General features: G+C 45.6%; 1 protein-coding gene and 1 pseudogene across 11 annotated transcripts in view; one reads left to right on the top strand and one right to left on the bottom strand.

Annotated features, from left to right (window-relative positions):
- Dlgap1 (DLG associated protein 1) overlaps positions 1-17,619 on the bottom strand; it is a 509,503-nt gene that overhangs the window by 241,312 nt on the left and 250,572 nt on the right. The window lies entirely within an intron of this gene.
- LOC127196731 (uncharacterized) lies at positions 15,540-15,660 on the top strand (annotated as a pseudogene).

Raw genomic sequence — 17,619 nt, 5'->3', positions numbered from 1 at the left:
AGAGTGAGGGGAAAAACAAAACCATTTCTGACAAAGGCAAGATGTGGCCAGCCTCTCATTAGACACAGCTGTTAGAACTGGAAACATTTGCTAGTAAAATGCTGCAGGGACTTTGAGCTGTGAAGCCAAGTGTGTGGACTAGGCTCCTAAGATGTGCTGTTACGTTATTTTTTCTCCTTGTCTTCTCTCTTGTTTGAGCCTGCATCGTGAAGAGTTAGATCTCTCTCTATCTTAAAGAATCTATACTCTTTACTTCCTATACACACACATTTATTCGACTTTCCACGTACAGATGTGAAGACTCTTAGCTGTTTTCTTTTGCACTGTAGTCTGGTCCTACTTGTTCATGACCCAGGTATGACTGCATGGATCTCGGTAAGTGATGGATACAGCTGTTCCTAGAATTTATGCAAATGCACTCTCACCTTAATAAGCAAAGACTTGAAAAATGTTGAGTTATAGAAACACTTGAAATTACTGATAATTTTATTTTCACTTTGAGTGTTTTAAGGACAGTACCCTGGACTATGAAAGTCATATATTGGGTGAGATAAAGGTAAACACCAAACAGTGTTTTTATTAATGATGCATGCCATTTCCATATTGCTTATTTTTTTGTAATAAAGCCAAAATAGTTGCATCTACTTGTAAATTTTGATTCAAACACAACAAGTTCATGTTTCAAAACAAAATAAAACAAAAAACCCTGTGGAAGTTCTGTTCCTTTTGTAGTGTTTTCTTCTCAGAAGGTTAGGTTGATAGAAGGACTTATTTTCTTTAGACACTGATGGGGTGCCCATGGATGTTGTTATTTTCTTCATCTTGTCTTAACAGTTACTATAGGGTACAGTTAGTGAAGGAAATCATCCATGCACTCATCCACATGTGTAGGGAGGGCCCCTCCTGTATGCCAAGGAGGCGGGAGCAGAAGACACAATACTCATGGCCCAGTGTTTGTTCCCAGGTCCAGTTTTGCCCGTTGAGAGAGGAGGAAGGAGCAAGTACAGGCTGACGGAAACTAAACCATAAGTAAGGCGTTGGCATGGAAGCTCGTCCAAGGACTTCCCTGACTTGAGACGTGAAAGATGGGTAAGATGCTGCCAGCTAAGCAGAAGGGGGAAAAGGTGTCCCAGAAGATGAAAGTGTGTGAAGACATGAACATGTGTATTTTCCCAGCACAATATGCAAATTGTACGTGATACATGGAGAACTCACAGGAAACCAAGTTCACTTCAGACCTTTGGAGCCTTGATAGCACTGCTAGACCACATGGAAATTACTCAGACTTGTGTCACCAATAGTCTTAACTTAGTAGAAAGACCTAGAAGGTATTTTTAAGGTTCTCATTCCCGGAACTGTCTTTGATACTAATGCAGTGACCAAGAGGAAATGTACATTTTCTTGTTTGCTGTTGTTGGTGTGTTTGTGTGTTTCTGGAACACAGGCGCTCTTCTATAAGATCCCTTCTTGTTGCCTACGAAAAATTTCCTCTCCCAGAACTTTTTTTTAAATTTCCTGAATGGGACAGGGCATTTCACCATTTCCTCAGCCGCACTACTCTATGACTCTGCCCTCATCTACCACTTATGGTTGTTCTGTTCTGTAAGAGTTTGCCCACACTAATGCTTCGGATACCCACAGATGGCCTTGCCACGCATTGGGTTTTCTCTTGCTGAGGTACAGTGATTCATCCCTTCATACAGTGTGACACGCAGCGGCAGTGTAGAGGACCTCTCTACCCTAAAGCACCACGTATGCAACATCATCCACCTTCCATTAATGTTTCCTTTCCCTTTATCAGCTCATTGGGAGAGTCATCTTTCACTTCTTAAAATGGCCACCAGCTGGATCGGTTTCCACTGCTGCAAACAACTCACATTTATTCCCTCACAGTTGTGGTGAGAATTTTGGTGTCCTTAAAAACCCAGTTGCATTATGTAAACATGTTTTTGCTGTAATCCCAGGTGTGGGATATAGGCTCACTTCAGATTGTCCACAGCAGCAGACTATTTGCCTCATGAGGGCTCTGGCGGCCGGGGTGGGGTGGGGGTGGTGGGTGTTATTCTGCCAGCCGGAGGTAGTTTAATTCTGGGGTCTCTAGAGAGGATGTAAAAGACCAGAGCCCAAAGAGACGGGGTGTGGCTGTTCCTCCTGCTGCCTCCTGTTCCTGCTCCTGCTTTTGCTGGTTTGTCAAACAGTTGAGAGAGAAGAGAGAAGAAGAAGCCAGAGATCCTCTGAGGAGACAAAGATGGGACTTGGTCCAAGGAACTCTGTGCCCCTAACCAGCAGGAAGGACTCTAAAAAGAACTCAATGCCCCCTCTCCCCATTAACCTTCTTTCTTGTCTACCTAGTGTTGAGGTGTTTTAAGGGATTGGGGTGGAGAAGGGTGGTAGACATAAAAACCCAAATAAAGTAGAACAAACAAACACACCAACACATAGCTCTGTAGGTCAGAGGTCCATGAGGTTGATGAGCTGAGAGGCCCACACCAGCAGGGCCTGGGGCCCTTCCTTGTCTTTCTATCTGCATTTCTTGGCTCCTGGCCTCTCCACCTTCAAAACCAGGAGTATGGCATCTCGCCCCCTCCCCTCCCCCCGAGATAGGGTTTCTCTGTGTAGCCTTGGCTGTCCTGGACTCACTTTGTAGACCACGCTGGCCTCAAACTCATAGAGATCCTCCTGGCTCTGCCTCTCTGAATGTTGGGGTTATAAGTGTGTGCCACTGTGCCCGGTTGAGTATGGCATTTTAAAATGTCTGCGCTTCTTTAGTCAAATGCAATGTGTTGGTTAAAAGTCTGTCTACAAGGCCGTATATGTATGTATATGTATATACACGCATATATTTAGTGTCCACCCAGATAGTTTAAGATAATCTCTGTCATGTGATAATGTAAGCACATGTGCAAAACCCTATTTACCATGCACGGTAACAAATGCCCTCTCCTAAGATCCTGATATGGCCACGTTGACTAATGTCCCTGTACTTACTGTGGCCACTCACGCTACCAGCCCTCTGTAATGTATTAGCCACTGTTCATGTTGTAGACATCAATACCATGTCCACCGCACAGAGGAGGAAACAATGAAATGTTAAACAGCTTGGTCAGTTCATATGGAGGATTTCAAGATAGTTGTGCCCCAAAACACTTATTACTCACACACTCTGCACTCCCTCACAGTCTCTGACTGTGCACTTATGAGTGCTGATTTGCACAGCAAGGACTCTAGAGATTATCACAATAAACAGAGAATGGAGACTTCCTCAGATGCTGTGCACTTCCTGTTGGTGTTTCTTCCATAGGGAACACTGCCAATTAGGTGGCTTGGTGGTAGCGAGCAACCCTTTGCTTCTCCGACAAAGACCAACGGGGGCTCGGGTGGGTAGGCTAACAGCAGGCTGAGGCTGGGAAGCATTGGGACCTGACCGGGCTTGGGCAAAAGTGCTACGGAAAGAGTAATCACAGGGCCACGTCCTGGAGAATGAAGTCGGGACCAAAGGACAATGAAGTGAAAGAGGAAGGCAGAGCTCGGCTACTTCCTCCATACGGAGGGCAAGGAGGGCTGGAAGTTCCTGTAGGTGCCGGGGCTGGAGGAGAAAGAGTGAACACACACACACACACAAAGAGCTACAGCTTTCCAACGAACAATAGGGAGAAATACACCCAAGGCAGGGCAGACTGTTGGACACCAGAAAGCAAAGGAATACCAGTAGCTGGTGGAAAATTAAAGCTCCCCCCTATGACCACAATACATTAAGAATAACTCCCTTTCTCTCATTCTAAGAAAGCAGGATGAATAAAAGAGCTGCCCCCTAGAGTCAAGCACACCGGAGGGCAAATTATCTAATAACAATGTCATAAATGGCAGTACCCTCAGGCAGATCAGTCCTGGCTCGGCCTTCCCACGAGTGAGGAACACCCAGCTTCTGCAGCCCCAGGAAGACCACAGGTAAGTCCACTTAGCCCTGCAGCCAGATGTTACATGTTCAGATAGGTTTTATTGTGTGTAGGGCAATGTGCCTGGGCATGGGCCACAGCCATGAACGAGACCACATACCAGCCTCCATGGAGCTATTAGGCTAGAGGCTGGGACAGGCATGGAATGGACAATTCCACATACAATAGAAAGAGCCTGGTGAAGAAGCGATGGAGGCTATGAATGAAGACACAATGAAAGAGGGTGTCTGGGATGGTTCATCTTCATTGTCAACAGGGCCAGAACTGGAGTCGCCGGATGTGTTCATGAGGGTGTTGACGAGAGGTTCACCGGTGGATGGGAACCCACCCAAGTGAGGGTAGCATTCCGACACGCCAGGGTCCAGGGCTGAATAAACAGGAGGACGTGAGCTGGGCACTGCCATTCACTGCTTTGCTTCCTGACTGTGGACGCCATGTGGCCAGCTGACTCGCATGCCATGCTAGACTGCGCTCCCAAATCAAAAACCCAAGACAAACTTTCTCTAAGTGGTTTTCTGTCAGGAGCTTTGCCACAGCAACAGGAAAAGTAACTAATGGGACCCTTGCCACCAGTCTGGCTCATGAGGGAGGGTTTTCCAGAGGGAACGACTTCTCAGATGAGACTGGAAGGCTGAGAAAGGGGTCAGTATGAAACAGGGAGTGAGGTCGGGGAGGGAAAGAACCAAAGAGGAGGAAGTGGCTTGTGCAAAGTGCCAGGTTAGAAGGTGTGACACCTGTGTGTGAGGAAAACAACCCGGGGTGGCCAGAGTGCTGAGTGTGCATGGAAGAGAGAGGAAGAGTGGGAGAAGGGAAAGTGTCCCGAGTCATGTGACCAGCTTATAAGTCATATTAGGGGATCTCAGTTTTATTGTAGGGGTAAAGAGGGACCATTCAGTGATTGTGCGCACGCGCGTGTGAGTGTGTGTGTGAATATGTGTGAGTGTGTATGAGTGTGTGTGTGTGTGTGTGTGAGAGAGAGAGAGAGGGAGAGACACCATATGCATACGTACTCTATTGCTCAAGCCTGTTGTGTAACTAAGGTGGCCTTGAGCTCACCCAGTCATGGCCTCTTAGTCCTGGAGCTTTGGGTATTTGCCGCCTTGTTTGATTCACTGAATGAATGATGCTTATGCAGAATGTTTAATGATTCTGCCTGTATTTCAGAAAAAACCCATTTGGTTCTAGTGGATTGGAGTGGAATGAGGAAAAACTAACAGGAAGATCTCCCTCCTCCCCCAATAATCTAGGCATGGCAGAGATTTAACTCAGATCCTAGGATATTGGCAGAAGACAGGAGAGAAATAGACAAGTTGTACAGAGCTTGGTGGTTTTTCTCATTCATTCATTCATTCATTCATTCACTCATTCATTCATTCCCAGTTCAATCAGCTCTTGTAAGTGCCGTGGATACATGGTATGAGAGAAACGTTAATGAAAGAGATGTTCATTAATCTGGACAGAAAAAGAAGGGTGTGGAAAGGAGAGGAACCGGCAAGATGGAGGTGGAGAAGTCAGGAGAGGGATGGGCATGAATAAGAAGGACATATATATATATGTGTGTGTGTGTGTGTGTGTGTGTGTGTGTGTGTGTGTACAATGATGTCTGTGTGTGAAAATCTCATACCAAGAACCATTGTTTTGCAGAGTAAAAAGCAATAAGGAGAGAATTAAGATACACAGGGCAAGAGGCTTTCTATGAAGGACATCAGGCGCAGTTGTAGCCATGATGTGCTTTAGTTTTATATCCTGGTATCCTTGGGTTCCAGAGTCTGTGCTAATAACTGAGGCCACATTAACGACAGTAGCCCAGCCAAGATGCTTAGCCTCGCTCGTCTCTGTCCTTCCCCTAGCTGATCCTGACAGGGCTCAAGAATGGTCTTCACGTGTGTTTGGAACAAATCTGTTCGCTGCCTTCTGTCAGGCTGCCTGGCCACTGTGCCAAGAACTTTTTCTGAGTGTGGACCATCTGTACCAATGGACCACCTGATCACCGCTGTCTTCAGCTGGAGGCTGCTCTTGGGCTCTGTGTGTACGTGTCAGGAATGTGTGTGTCGGGGGCGGGGGGGGGGAGGTGTTCCGATTTCTCTCATTTTCTCCTCTCCACCGAAAGAGTTAACGTTCAATTGTGTAGATAACACATGGTTCGCATGTGGTGTGGCCAAAACCAAAACCAAAAACCAAAAATCCCCCTCAAAGGGCTAAAATTTCCATTTCTTATAGCCACTATAGTGAAAAGATCATGAGAGGAGTTGACAGTGGTGGCTTTAGGGAACAGTAGTGGATGGAGAGTCACGCGGGTGTATAAGCCATATTTTGGCAGGAAACTAAATTCAACAACTTACTGATTACAGAGGGTCGTTTTCTACTTCCCGTGGCGTTCAAATGGACACGGCACAAGCTACAGGCTCTGAGTTAGAGGTACCAAAGAGAAAGGAAGGTGGCTGGAGGTGGGGGTGGGGGGCTAGGGATACTAGGAAAAAGAAGTAAAAACAATTCCAGGGAAAGCCAAGGGAAGTTTAGAGAGATGACATGTGAGCAAGAATGTGAAGGAAAATAAAATAAAAAGCACTTTAAAAATCCCAGACAAGGTACAATTCTTGTGCCTTCGACACGGCTCTGCACACTGAATACCTGCCGAAGCTGAACCTATCTGAAATCGTGCAACGTGAACAGGTAACGTGTCTTGTTCTGCTCTGAAAAATTAACTGTGAGATGCTGAGGTTCCATGCTGTTTCTTCCTAAATTAGTAAGAAACACTTCAAGGTAAGTGTCCCAGACTTGCAGGTGGGCCTTGCTGACATTTCAGGCAACAATAAGTTGCTACTACAACATAAATACTCGCGTCCACACTCTCAGAATCTTGTTTTTTTTCACTTCCAGAGGCAACAGAGAGGAGTCTAGAGTCCATGGGGAGAAAGCAAGAGAGCTCGGCATATAAAGTCGTTGTGACGTTTAGAAAGTTCAAATGAACGAAACCTGGGAGCCCCCAGGTCGTGTCCCACGCAGAAAATTAGAGCGGGGAGCTGAGACGAGAGGGTCGGGAGGGCAGTTCCTTTCTGTTCCTCCAAAATTCCCCAAACTCTGTCTGTTGTGATTAGACCTTCTAATACCGTTTGAGGTCACCTACTTTGGGAGACTCGGGTCTGATTTTCAGATGACACAGCAGTGCAAGCCCAGAATGCCTACAAATGCCAACCCTCGTTATATTTTCCACTCTTGCCATCCTGATAGATTAGATCACAATTTCTTTTCCATCCTGATAAACCCTTGCTTGTTTCAGGGCTTTGTGTGTGGGGGGGTCCAAACAGAACTAGATCCCTGTGTTAGACACCAAAAACATTAGAATTGCCAAGTAAGTGCTCCCGGCCTGGTAACTGTATCTCTACTTCTTGTTTATACGATATTCTAGCCAAGGTGGTGAGAAAACTCTCAGAAACCACAGCTTCTACTTCTATGAATGTGGGAACAGATACATTTTCCATATGGACTAAAAATCATTGCAGCCGTGGACAATCAAGAAAGTTGCAGGAAAATTCACATTACCGCTAATGCTGCTATTTTAAATATATGTTCTCAAAAATAAAATAAAATAAAATAAAATCCACCTAAACCAAAGCTGTGAGGTAATTTTAGCAGCTGAAACTGATTACCTTTTCTAGAATAACACATACTTAGAAATGAAATGATTCCAGAAAACAATGTGAGGCAGACAGCCTGTTTTCCTGGGGGCAGATTTCACCGTCAATTTATATCACACCATGATAGACATTAACAGTCAATGCTTAGATGACTTAGTCAATCATGGCTGGATCTGAACATTTCCCTGCCTAACTGAACCCATTCTGTACCACAGATGATAAGAAATATGTCATATCGTTTTTATTAAAAGCTGTGCTTCTCCTTCGCCCCTCTGGTATCATAAGCAATCGTCTCAAGAGCGCACAAAGGGAAAACTCGTTATAAATTTTTCATTAGGCATTATAAAACTTGAAATTAGCTCTGGTACGTTTTAAAGAAAGAAAAAGAAAAAAAAATCACAGATTAACACGGAAGAAGCCAAGCGTGAGGAGAGCATTTCTACTTCCAGCCCAGAATCTCGACTACCTTACCTTATTAGCCGAAACACCAAACAGAATGTCCTTATGGAAAATGAAGTTCATTCTTCATGTCGGCTTTGGTTTGGTGTATGCAGCTGAAAGCCTCCAGTTCCTGCCTGGGATTTGCTGAGGCAAAGTGTGCGAGCCGGGCAGTAAACACAGGATTGGGGTGGGGGGGGAGTGTGGAGGGAGAGGGAGCAGCGCTACACTCACAACTCTCCACTTGCAACTCCCCGGTTTCATTCACAGGAAGCTGAAATCAAACCTTCCCGTGGACGGTTACTCCTGAGGGGACTTCCCAGTCCAGGTGGTAGTGCAAAGTGCAGGGCAGGGGGTGAGGGGTGGTGAGGGGTGGTAAAAGGGTGGGGAGTGGGGTGTGGGGGGTGTGGGGAGGTGTTTGCTTGCTTTCTGTGCCACTGGCCTAGCAAAGTGACCCCCCCCTCACATTACCTTGGTGAATTCTTCGGTACTCATTCACCTTAAAGCACATATGGGGGTGATGACACTCCGTCACAGAGAAGTCCACGTGGGGACTCATCCCTGAAAATGTGCAAACCACAGACTGCCTGGCTGTCTCTGTGACAATGACAAGAGGGATGCAGTTCCCAGTTCTGAAGACAAGTGTGTACACGCACCAAGTGGGATGCTACAGTCATGTGACAAACACACAGAGACCCTGGGGAGGGGGAGGGCGGTGTCCACAGCTACATATTCTCTGCACATCAGTCCCTTTTCCTTCTTATTTAGAAAAAAATGGAAATAATACGGCGTTGTTAATGAGTCTTCTCTACAGCAAACAATGACTGAAGCTATACTTTCCCAATCAAAATTTCCAGCCACAACATCAAGGGTGCTTCTGGGTTGCCAGTGGGCAAGGATGACATGACCGGGCTGGGCACGCAGGTGTGCCAGTCTGTACACTGTGGGCTGCATGGCCCACAGAATACCCATGAACACGGCTCAAGAGGAAGTCATTAACTTACTTCCAGCCTGAGGACTGAGGGAGAACTTTTTTTGTAACTTGCTTATGCGGTTCTCGGGTGTGAACTCCATAGAGGATCACGTCATCCTGCAATGTCTATGCCTGCCTGGGACTTCAGAGCACAAAACCTTTCGCACCTTTCTTGTTCTTGACATGATGTCAAACCTGTGGGTTCTTTCCTGAATGGACGGGACTCTGCTGTCTCAGTTTAACAAGAATGATTTATCTACCCTTAAACGTGCAGCAAGTGTTAGTAGTGGTGTCACGGCTATACTCTTGGATATAGGACCAGGAGAAGTGAAAGCAAATGTCACCCAAAGTTTGTATATGAAAGATTTTACAGAGCTGTATCTACAGCAGCCGAAAGGAAAACCAACCCTCACATTCAACTGATGAGTGGATAACACATGTGCAGTGCATCCATAAGAAATAAAGCATTGACTGGGTGTTGTAAGTTGGGTGAGTGTGTACCACTTGTAAAAACCACCACACAAGAGACAAGTTTACAATCGCATTTATCATGAAATGTCCAGAATAGGAGACTCTGCAGGCCCAGAACACGGACTGGACTTGAGGTAGGGCATGAATAGGAGACTCTGCAGGCCCAGAACATGGACTGTTCGCGCATGTGCTGGGCTTGAGGTAGGGCATGATGGGAAGGAACGGACACAGGATGGAGGGGTGAAAAGGTGTTTTTATCACAAGTGCAGTGAAGGCTGCACAACGTAGGGACTGTACTAAACTATTATACCTTTTAAGTAGGTGACTTCATGTTTTGTGAAGGAAGATTCTACAAGGCTGAAAATGGAACCATAGTCATCTAATGCTTATTGTCACATGAATTATCCATATGTAATTAATTCTGCAAAATGTAGAAAGGAAGAAATGAAGGCAAAAAAAGGCGATTCCTTATTGGCGTCTTTATTGAGGACTAGAGAGATGTGGATAGAGCTAAATAAATGCCCATGTGGTGTTTGGGTCCTTCTCCCCCCCCTCCCCCCCTCCCTCCCTCCCTCCCTCCCTCCCTCTCTCTCTTCAGATAGAGCCTCACTATATAGCTCAGGCTGGTTTTGAAAACGTTGTCTTCTTGCCCCAGTCTCATTAATAGGATTACAGGCATGTACCACTCTGCCTATCCTATAGCTAACTTTCCTCTCCTCCCCTCCCCTCTCCTCTCCTCTCCTCTCTTCTCTTCTTTTTCACTCCCCTCCCCTCTCATCCCCTTCCCTCTTTGTGATCCTCCTGCCTCAGCCTCCCTGGTACCTGGAATTACAAACATGAATCACCAGGCTTCACTTGTGACCAATTTTCAATAAGAAATAAAAACATGAGAGAATGAAAGCAAGATAAAGACAATAAACAGATGTTAGAAGAAGATGAGAATAAAGAGAAAATGGAAGGAGAATAAAAGAATAAGATGGTGGTGGAGGCTTATTCCCACCCACCCCCTCCTTTTTCCTCTCAGCAGCAGGGACTAAATTTAGGGCCTTAAGAACTCTACCACTGGCTCCAGACTGGGCTTTGATAGGATAACATGAAAGTACAGAAATTCAAGAAGGATAAGCAGGAATTTTACCACGATGATGACATTAGTGGCGTAGCTGAAGACAAAGGCAGAAATGCTGTGAAAACGAGACTGTTCACCGAGGGCCTTAAGCTGCTCAGACCAAGGTAATGTGTCTTAAACAGAGCCAATGGAGTCAGAGTCATGGAAGAACAGAGGCAAATGTGAGCACAGTGCTTCTCAACCTGTGGGGTGCGGCTCCTTTGGTAAAATACCCCTTCATCTCCAAAATGTTTACATTGCCATTCATAACAGTAGCAAAATTACGGTTATGAAGTAGAAAAGAAAATCATGTTACAGTTGGCGGGGTGGTGGGTGGGGGGTGGGGAGTCCATCAGTCACCACAACACGAGGAACTGTATTAAAGGCTCGCAGCTTTAGGAATGTTGATTCTGGGTTCTAGAATGGAAAGAGAAGGACTAAGACGCAGAACGAAATGAGGCCGCTACACTTTTTTAAAGGTCTTTTAGAACATACAACTCGAGACTAGTAGGAGAGGCCAAATGCAGAGGCTTGGTCCAGATGGTTTAATGTGAGCAGATGACGGAGGAGGAGGAGGAGACAGAGGAGATCAGTGGGGAGGAGGGGGAAGGACAAAACAGCAAGCTGCCAAACTTTCATCTTCCTGCTCTTTTTCTTTTTTTCTTTTTCTACGAAAGGGCACAATATTTGCACTGAGCAGAGTAGATGAAGGAGCGAGGTTAGGAGACAGGTGACCATGAGCAAAATGTCTTCTGTTAGGTGAATCCTCAGTGCACCCTTCCTTTCCATGGCGCCCGTGAACGTAGCCACTCAGTACCTTCTCCCAGGGACGTCTAGATCAGACTCTGTGCTTCCAGCTCCAGCCTTTGAGTAAACACTGTGGAATTCCACAAGCATGCTACGGACACTTCCTGAACCCCCAGGACCCTAACCCATGGGTTTGGACTGTCTGGGCACTGTCCATGTTCCTCAGCATCGTGCCCATCTCCTTCATCCTGACTACCATCTTCTTCTTTTGTTTCTGTTTGTAGTTATTTATTTATTATATATACAGTGCTCTGCTTGCATGTATACCTGCAGACCAGAAGAGGGCACCAGGTCTCACTAAAGATGGCTGTGAGCCACCATGCGGTTGCTGGGAATTGAACTCAGGGCCTTTGGAAGAGCAGACAATGCTCTTAACCTCTGAGCCATTTCTCCAGCCCTCTGTTTGTAATTTTTTTTTTGAGACTGCCTGTCACCAAGTAGCTCAGGTCCTGAATGCTCTACTCTTCCTGCCTTGCCTCCCAAATGCAGGGCGTCCAGGCTCTTGCTAGGACACCTGGTTTTGGGCTGCCATTTCCGGTCCTTTGGGTTGGCGTGCTTGGTTTTTCTCTCCCATGTTCCTTTCTTCCCACGCCATGCAGAGGGATGTTTTCAGGGCGCAATGTATATGTACCAACCTTACTTTTTCTCCCCACTAAGCAAAGATATAAAGAGTTAAATTTAATTTTGGGTTTGGAATAAGTCTTATGTCTCTTTCCCGCCAGCTTGGCAATGTAGACACGCTGGGCTCTCATCTCTTTGATTGTTCTGATGAGACGGGCTCCCTGATTGGTCTAACTTATACCAGTTTTTTCATTTTTATCTCATCTCAGTCACTACCTTCTGGTTGTTTCTCGCCGCACTTCTCGTCAATATGGAAGTGCAGCATGGATACAGGTGACAGCTGGGGCGAGGAAGTCGCACATGTCACTACATTCTTGGAATGTTCAAGAAGACTTGCTTGGGATTAATCTTTGTATTATATTCACTAGAGGGACCTGATTTCCTGTTGGCCATCCATTTAATTAGGAGTGTGTGTGTGTGTGTGTGTGTGTGTGTGCGCGCGCGCACGCGTGTGCGTGCGCGCTATCAGGAAGGTAGGCAAAGGAAACACTTTGGGTTTAGGAACCCAGCCTGATCTGTGTGCCAGGCTTTGATGGAGGTGCTAATATGGCCATTACCTCTATCTTAAGAGTCCATGAGGGACTTTACTCCTACCTGTGGAGAAAGGGTGGCCCTGATTTTAGACACTACGTTACCAGGAACCAGAGACAAGTTCTAAGAATGGTCAGTCAATAGCCCTTAAAATTTGTATCCACTTGTGCGGTTGATTAATTTTTATCTTGTCACGGCACAATAGGGGGCATGTGAGAGGGAAGCCGTGTTTGTTGCTGGTCATCACTGTGACCTCTGCCATCACACGGGGCCTAGTAAGAATAAGCAGTTAGTATTTTTTGAATGAATGACAAAGCTTTTAAATTGGTAGGATATGTGGAGTAGGTACTAAGCATAATCGCTACTAGAAAAATAATTTGATGCTTGCGAGTCTATGTGGGACATCATGGCTAGTATTCTGGTTCATAAATCTGGCCTTTTTGTCTCCACCTCTGTTCAGATTAGCTGAAGCATCATAAAAATATGACACCAACCCTTCAAAGGCATTATTTGCCCTAAGTCAGGCTGAAGAAACCTTAAGAGAATGAAGTCCCATTTCCTCTAAGGGGAGTTGGGTAGGTTTCTGTTTGCTCTCTTGGTCTATAGATGCTTATTTTCATTAGGAGTTGGTTATAAGTTATTATTGGCCTTATACAGAAAGAAAACTTGGTTGGACTTAGAGACCTCTCTCTTTTCCTTTATCTTTCTTTTGTAGGTAAGAAGATAGGAGCTGAAAAGAAAGGATAGAGGGAGAATAGAACAAAAGGTATATTACTGAATCTACTTCTCTACTCAAGGCCTTAATTGTTACTTACAAATAAGGTTATTTTTAATTCATTGGTATAGAGTTTTGTATATTGATGCAAAGTAAGTATAATTCTGATACATTGGTATAGAATTCAAATCTAAGATTATTCTTCACACATTATATATATTTCTACTCTAATATGAGGTATTGTACCCATCCAACTCAATTATAATGCAAGCTTTACTTTCAATACCTTGAAAGTGGTGCTGCAGCCTATTTAGGATAATTAAGTAATACAAGCTAATTGTTAATGGAACAAATCATGGTCATGTCAAATGCCAGTCTATTTTAATCATGAGAATATATATCCTAGGTCTAACAGACAGATATGATTCTACAGATACATAAGGTAAAATAGTTAAATAAGGTCTTCAAAAGCCTCAGAGACCCACAGAATATGGCATTTAAAGATGTTTTTATTATTCTGAAGATTCTTTGACAACAAGTCAACTCCTGGCAACACTCAGCCTACCTCAAAGAAGAGGATGAGCATCAGAGAACCTCCTTACAGAGTTGGCTTCCAATGTGGCAAATCAGACACTGGGCAAAATGTCCTCATTTCTGCCACAGACAGAATTCTGCCTAAAAATGGGCAAGTTTAGATGCAGGCAGAGTCAATGGCTGAACTCTGCCAAGACAGGGTAAACAAGTCCTCAATAGTTCCTGCCTCGCAAATATGTCTGTCAGATATATTGGGCCAGAAGGCTGAAGATGATGCTCCAATGTTACAGAGAGTGTTGGGTGACTGTTCAGGCAGCAAACTGTCTCAGTCATTTCTTCATGTTGGAAGCTGCTAACCTGCACTTCTGATTCACTCAGGTAATTAAGTTTATTCCTTCTCAAGTCTCTGATGGGGTTAAAGACCAGTTAATTTAGTCTTACAATTAAACTTAGTTGGCTAGGGGTTAAGATACTTTTAGATCAAGATAGGTGTTTTAAATGAATAGAAATGAGATATGATAGATATTGATTTTCATCCAGAAATTTAGACCCAAGAAGATAGGAAAGATGTTTATTTCAAGTTTGACAAATACAAATGGCCAAATCACTATGAATATAACATTTATATAATTCCTGATTGTCTTGTGGTTCTTCCTGCTGTATGCAGTTTACTTTATTCATGTGTAATAATATAAATCTATATTTTAAAAAGGAAACATAATAAAAAAGTCAATAATAATAAAAAATATGATGCCAAAGACGTGCGTTTTCTTTAAGAGGTCAGTATGCATGCAGGATGTTGATTTAAAATACTTTCAGACTTGCTGAATTAATAACTTTCACAATGAAGATGTTCTTCCTTTTAATACACTAAGCTTGAAGTGTTTGTGATTAAATTATAATAAAAAGGTTTTTTTTTTTTTAAAATCTAAAACTGTAAAATCAATCTGGGTAATTAAAATAAAAAAATTTGTTTAGTGTGTATGTTTGTATGTGTTCGAGGGCATCAGGTCCCTGGAGCTGGAGCTGCTTGTAATCTGCTCAAAGTAGGTGCTGGGAACTGAACTCTGGAAAGACATCAGGCCTCTTAACCATTGACTCATCTCTTCAGCTCTGCGACACGGAGAATCATAGATCAGTAAAAGAAATGGCGGTGACAGCAGCAGCAGCAAGGAAATGCCTGAAGATGCTAATATGTCTGAATATTCAAAATGATTCGTCTTATACGTAACCTAGGTGGGCTTGTATCCTCCAAGAATGAGTTGTTTGGTGCAAGGTCTCTGGGCACTCAGGCAGAAGCGCAGACTACGAAGTGAAATAACCTACCCAGGCTTGGCTTTATCTTTTACTTTGTAAGTTAAACTTGGTTGATAAGTGAATGAATGTACCAAGCTTTCCTGTGCAAAATCATCTTTGGAACAAAACACCAGGGTGAGATTATTTATCTCTGTTCACAGGGCTTGTTTTCATAGAAACCAAGTTTTCCCTCTTTTCTTGGAATCCACTCTGAGCAACAAAAGCGCTACCACAAAATGAAAAGAAACATTTGTTAACTACATTTTCAGCAGAACCAATAGCGAAACCTATAAACTCCCAAGTCAGAGTTAGGTGTGGAACTAAGGTCTGAAGTTGTAACAACACTGTAAGCAGACAACAGGCATGGAAGGGGATGGCCAGAGCAGACCTAAGAAACACCTGCCTCCCCAGTGGCTGGGCTTTAGTCAGAGAGATAATCTGAAGAGAGTTCACACAAGCCTGGTGTTGCAGGTGTGGCTGCTGTGTCACACGTGTGTCAGTAGCTGGCAGAGAGGAGAGAGGCCACATCTAGCTCAGTGACTTGTGAACGTCTGAATGATTAGAAGCCCGATACTCCCTGAAAACAAAAGCGAGCCTGAGATGACCACCAGTCCAGCTCCATGCAAGCCAGGACAGGCTCTCAGGGCAGGGAGTGAGCTGGAGACAAGACAAACCCTTTGGCAGGAGCAAGCCAGAGACTAGGAGAACCTGGACAGGCCTCGGACAGGAATGAGGACAAGACCAGTCAGGCACTGTGGGACCGGGACAGGGAGCTGGCCCATGCAGGTCTGGCAGGGCAGACTGTGCCTGAGATGGTCTGTACCTGGTGCTCTAATGCACATGTGGGGCATAGCATTCCTGAGATGACTCCAGGTACTCAGAGACCCTGGGCACCACTAAAAGGAGCAAGAGAGTGGTTGAGGAATGGAAGAGAGAGAGAAACAGAAGGATGTGGGCACAGTGAAGAGACTGGAGACTCGAGGGTGGTGAGGAACAGCCTGATGTGAGCAGCCGGTGATGCCACCTGGGACCACGGTGTGGTTCAGGCCTGCTCAGGAAGCACAGTACAGCTGGCCATGGTTGCAGGAGTTGTGGGTGAGCTGGCCTCAACGTTGTGAGCGTGGGAGAGCTGGCCTTGCCACTTATCTCCTGTGCAGTGAGAGGAAGAGTTACCCTCCTCCCCACCTCACCCCTCACCACCTGTGGCAGGCAGGAGACCTGGGACTTCTGTCATGAGAGCAGGAGAGCTGGCCCTGCTCCTCACCAGCTGCAGCACTTGTGAGAGTGGACTCTGCACCTCATCTGAGCAGCATAGTAGAGCTTGCTCTGGGTGTGGGGGTAGAGGGTAAGCTGGCCCTGAGAATTTGTGTATGAGAGATCCAGCCCTGCTTTCCTGTCTGCTGTTCAGTCTCCTTCCCTCCCTTTTGCCCTTGCCACCTGCAGCGGGCAGGAGAGCTGGTCCTGCCCCTTACCTGCTGCAGCACTCGGGAGAACAGGCCCTGCACCTCACCTGGGCAGCACGGTGGAGCTGACCCTGGTGGTGGTGGGTGCTGTCGAGCTGGTTCTGAGAATGTGAGAGTGGGAGAGCTGACCCTGACTCCTGTCTGCTTTGTGGTGCTGTAGGAGAGGGAGAAATGACTTGCTCCTCTCTTGGCCCTCACCACCTACTGCAGCCAGAAGACCTGGCCCTGGGGTCATGAGAGCAGGAGAGCTGGCCATACCCCTCGCCAGCTGTAACACTTGGGAGAGGGGGCCTTGCATCTCGCCTGGGCAGCAGGGTAGAGCTGGCCCTGGATATGGAGGTTGCGGGTGAGCCAACCCCAAGGGTGGGGGAGTGAGAAAGCTGGCTCTGCCCCTTGCAGGTGGCAGCATTGGCTAGGCCAGCAGGGGCAGGGAAGGGGAGCTCATCCCAGTGGTGTGCGCTGATCAATTCAGATACATCTTGGAACCAGATTCAGGGCTTTGAGTTGGCCAACCCCAACATCTACCCCATCGATGAACTGCTGGAGTCCATGAAGTGGTTGGTCTTGCAGATCCAAAGCTACAGAATCTCCATGACACAGGGCAACACCAGGATATGTAAGTGTAGCAGAAGCCAGAAGCCTTACACCAGACCAAGCAGTCATTTGCAATGAACATTTGCAAGCAGGAAGCATGGAAAAAAGGGTGTACTGTGGGGCACACTGTGAAACACTGCAACGTCCACAATGAGATTTTACCCCCTTTGTTGGGAGGAGGTTGCAAGGGCAGAGGGCAGGTACGAGCGAGGGGGAGATGAGTGGGACCCACAAAGAACCAATAAAAAGTTAAAAAAGAGTTCATGCAAAAGTATGAAATCAGCTAAGGAGCAGAAACAGAAGCCGACACCAGACTTAGTCATAGAAACTTCTATCCTCAGTGCAAAGTGCGACATCTAAGAGATAAGGACAAAAGGCAGGAGTCCAAGTTTTTCTGCCCAGTCTGGTTGTCTTTCATGAGCCAAAAATCAAGTAAAAAGTAACCATAGGCAATAATTCTCCAATGAGCTCTAGGAA

Source organism: Acomys russatus, chromosome 12 (assembly GCF_903995435.1).
Source record: "Acomys russatus chromosome 12, mAcoRus1.1, whole genome shotgun sequence".
NCBI lineage: Eukaryota > Metazoa > Chordata > Mammalia > Rodentia > Muridae > Acomys > Acomys russatus.
The sequence above is the reverse complement of the archived record's forward strand: the minus strand, read 5'-3'. Positions and strand labels throughout refer to the sequence as shown.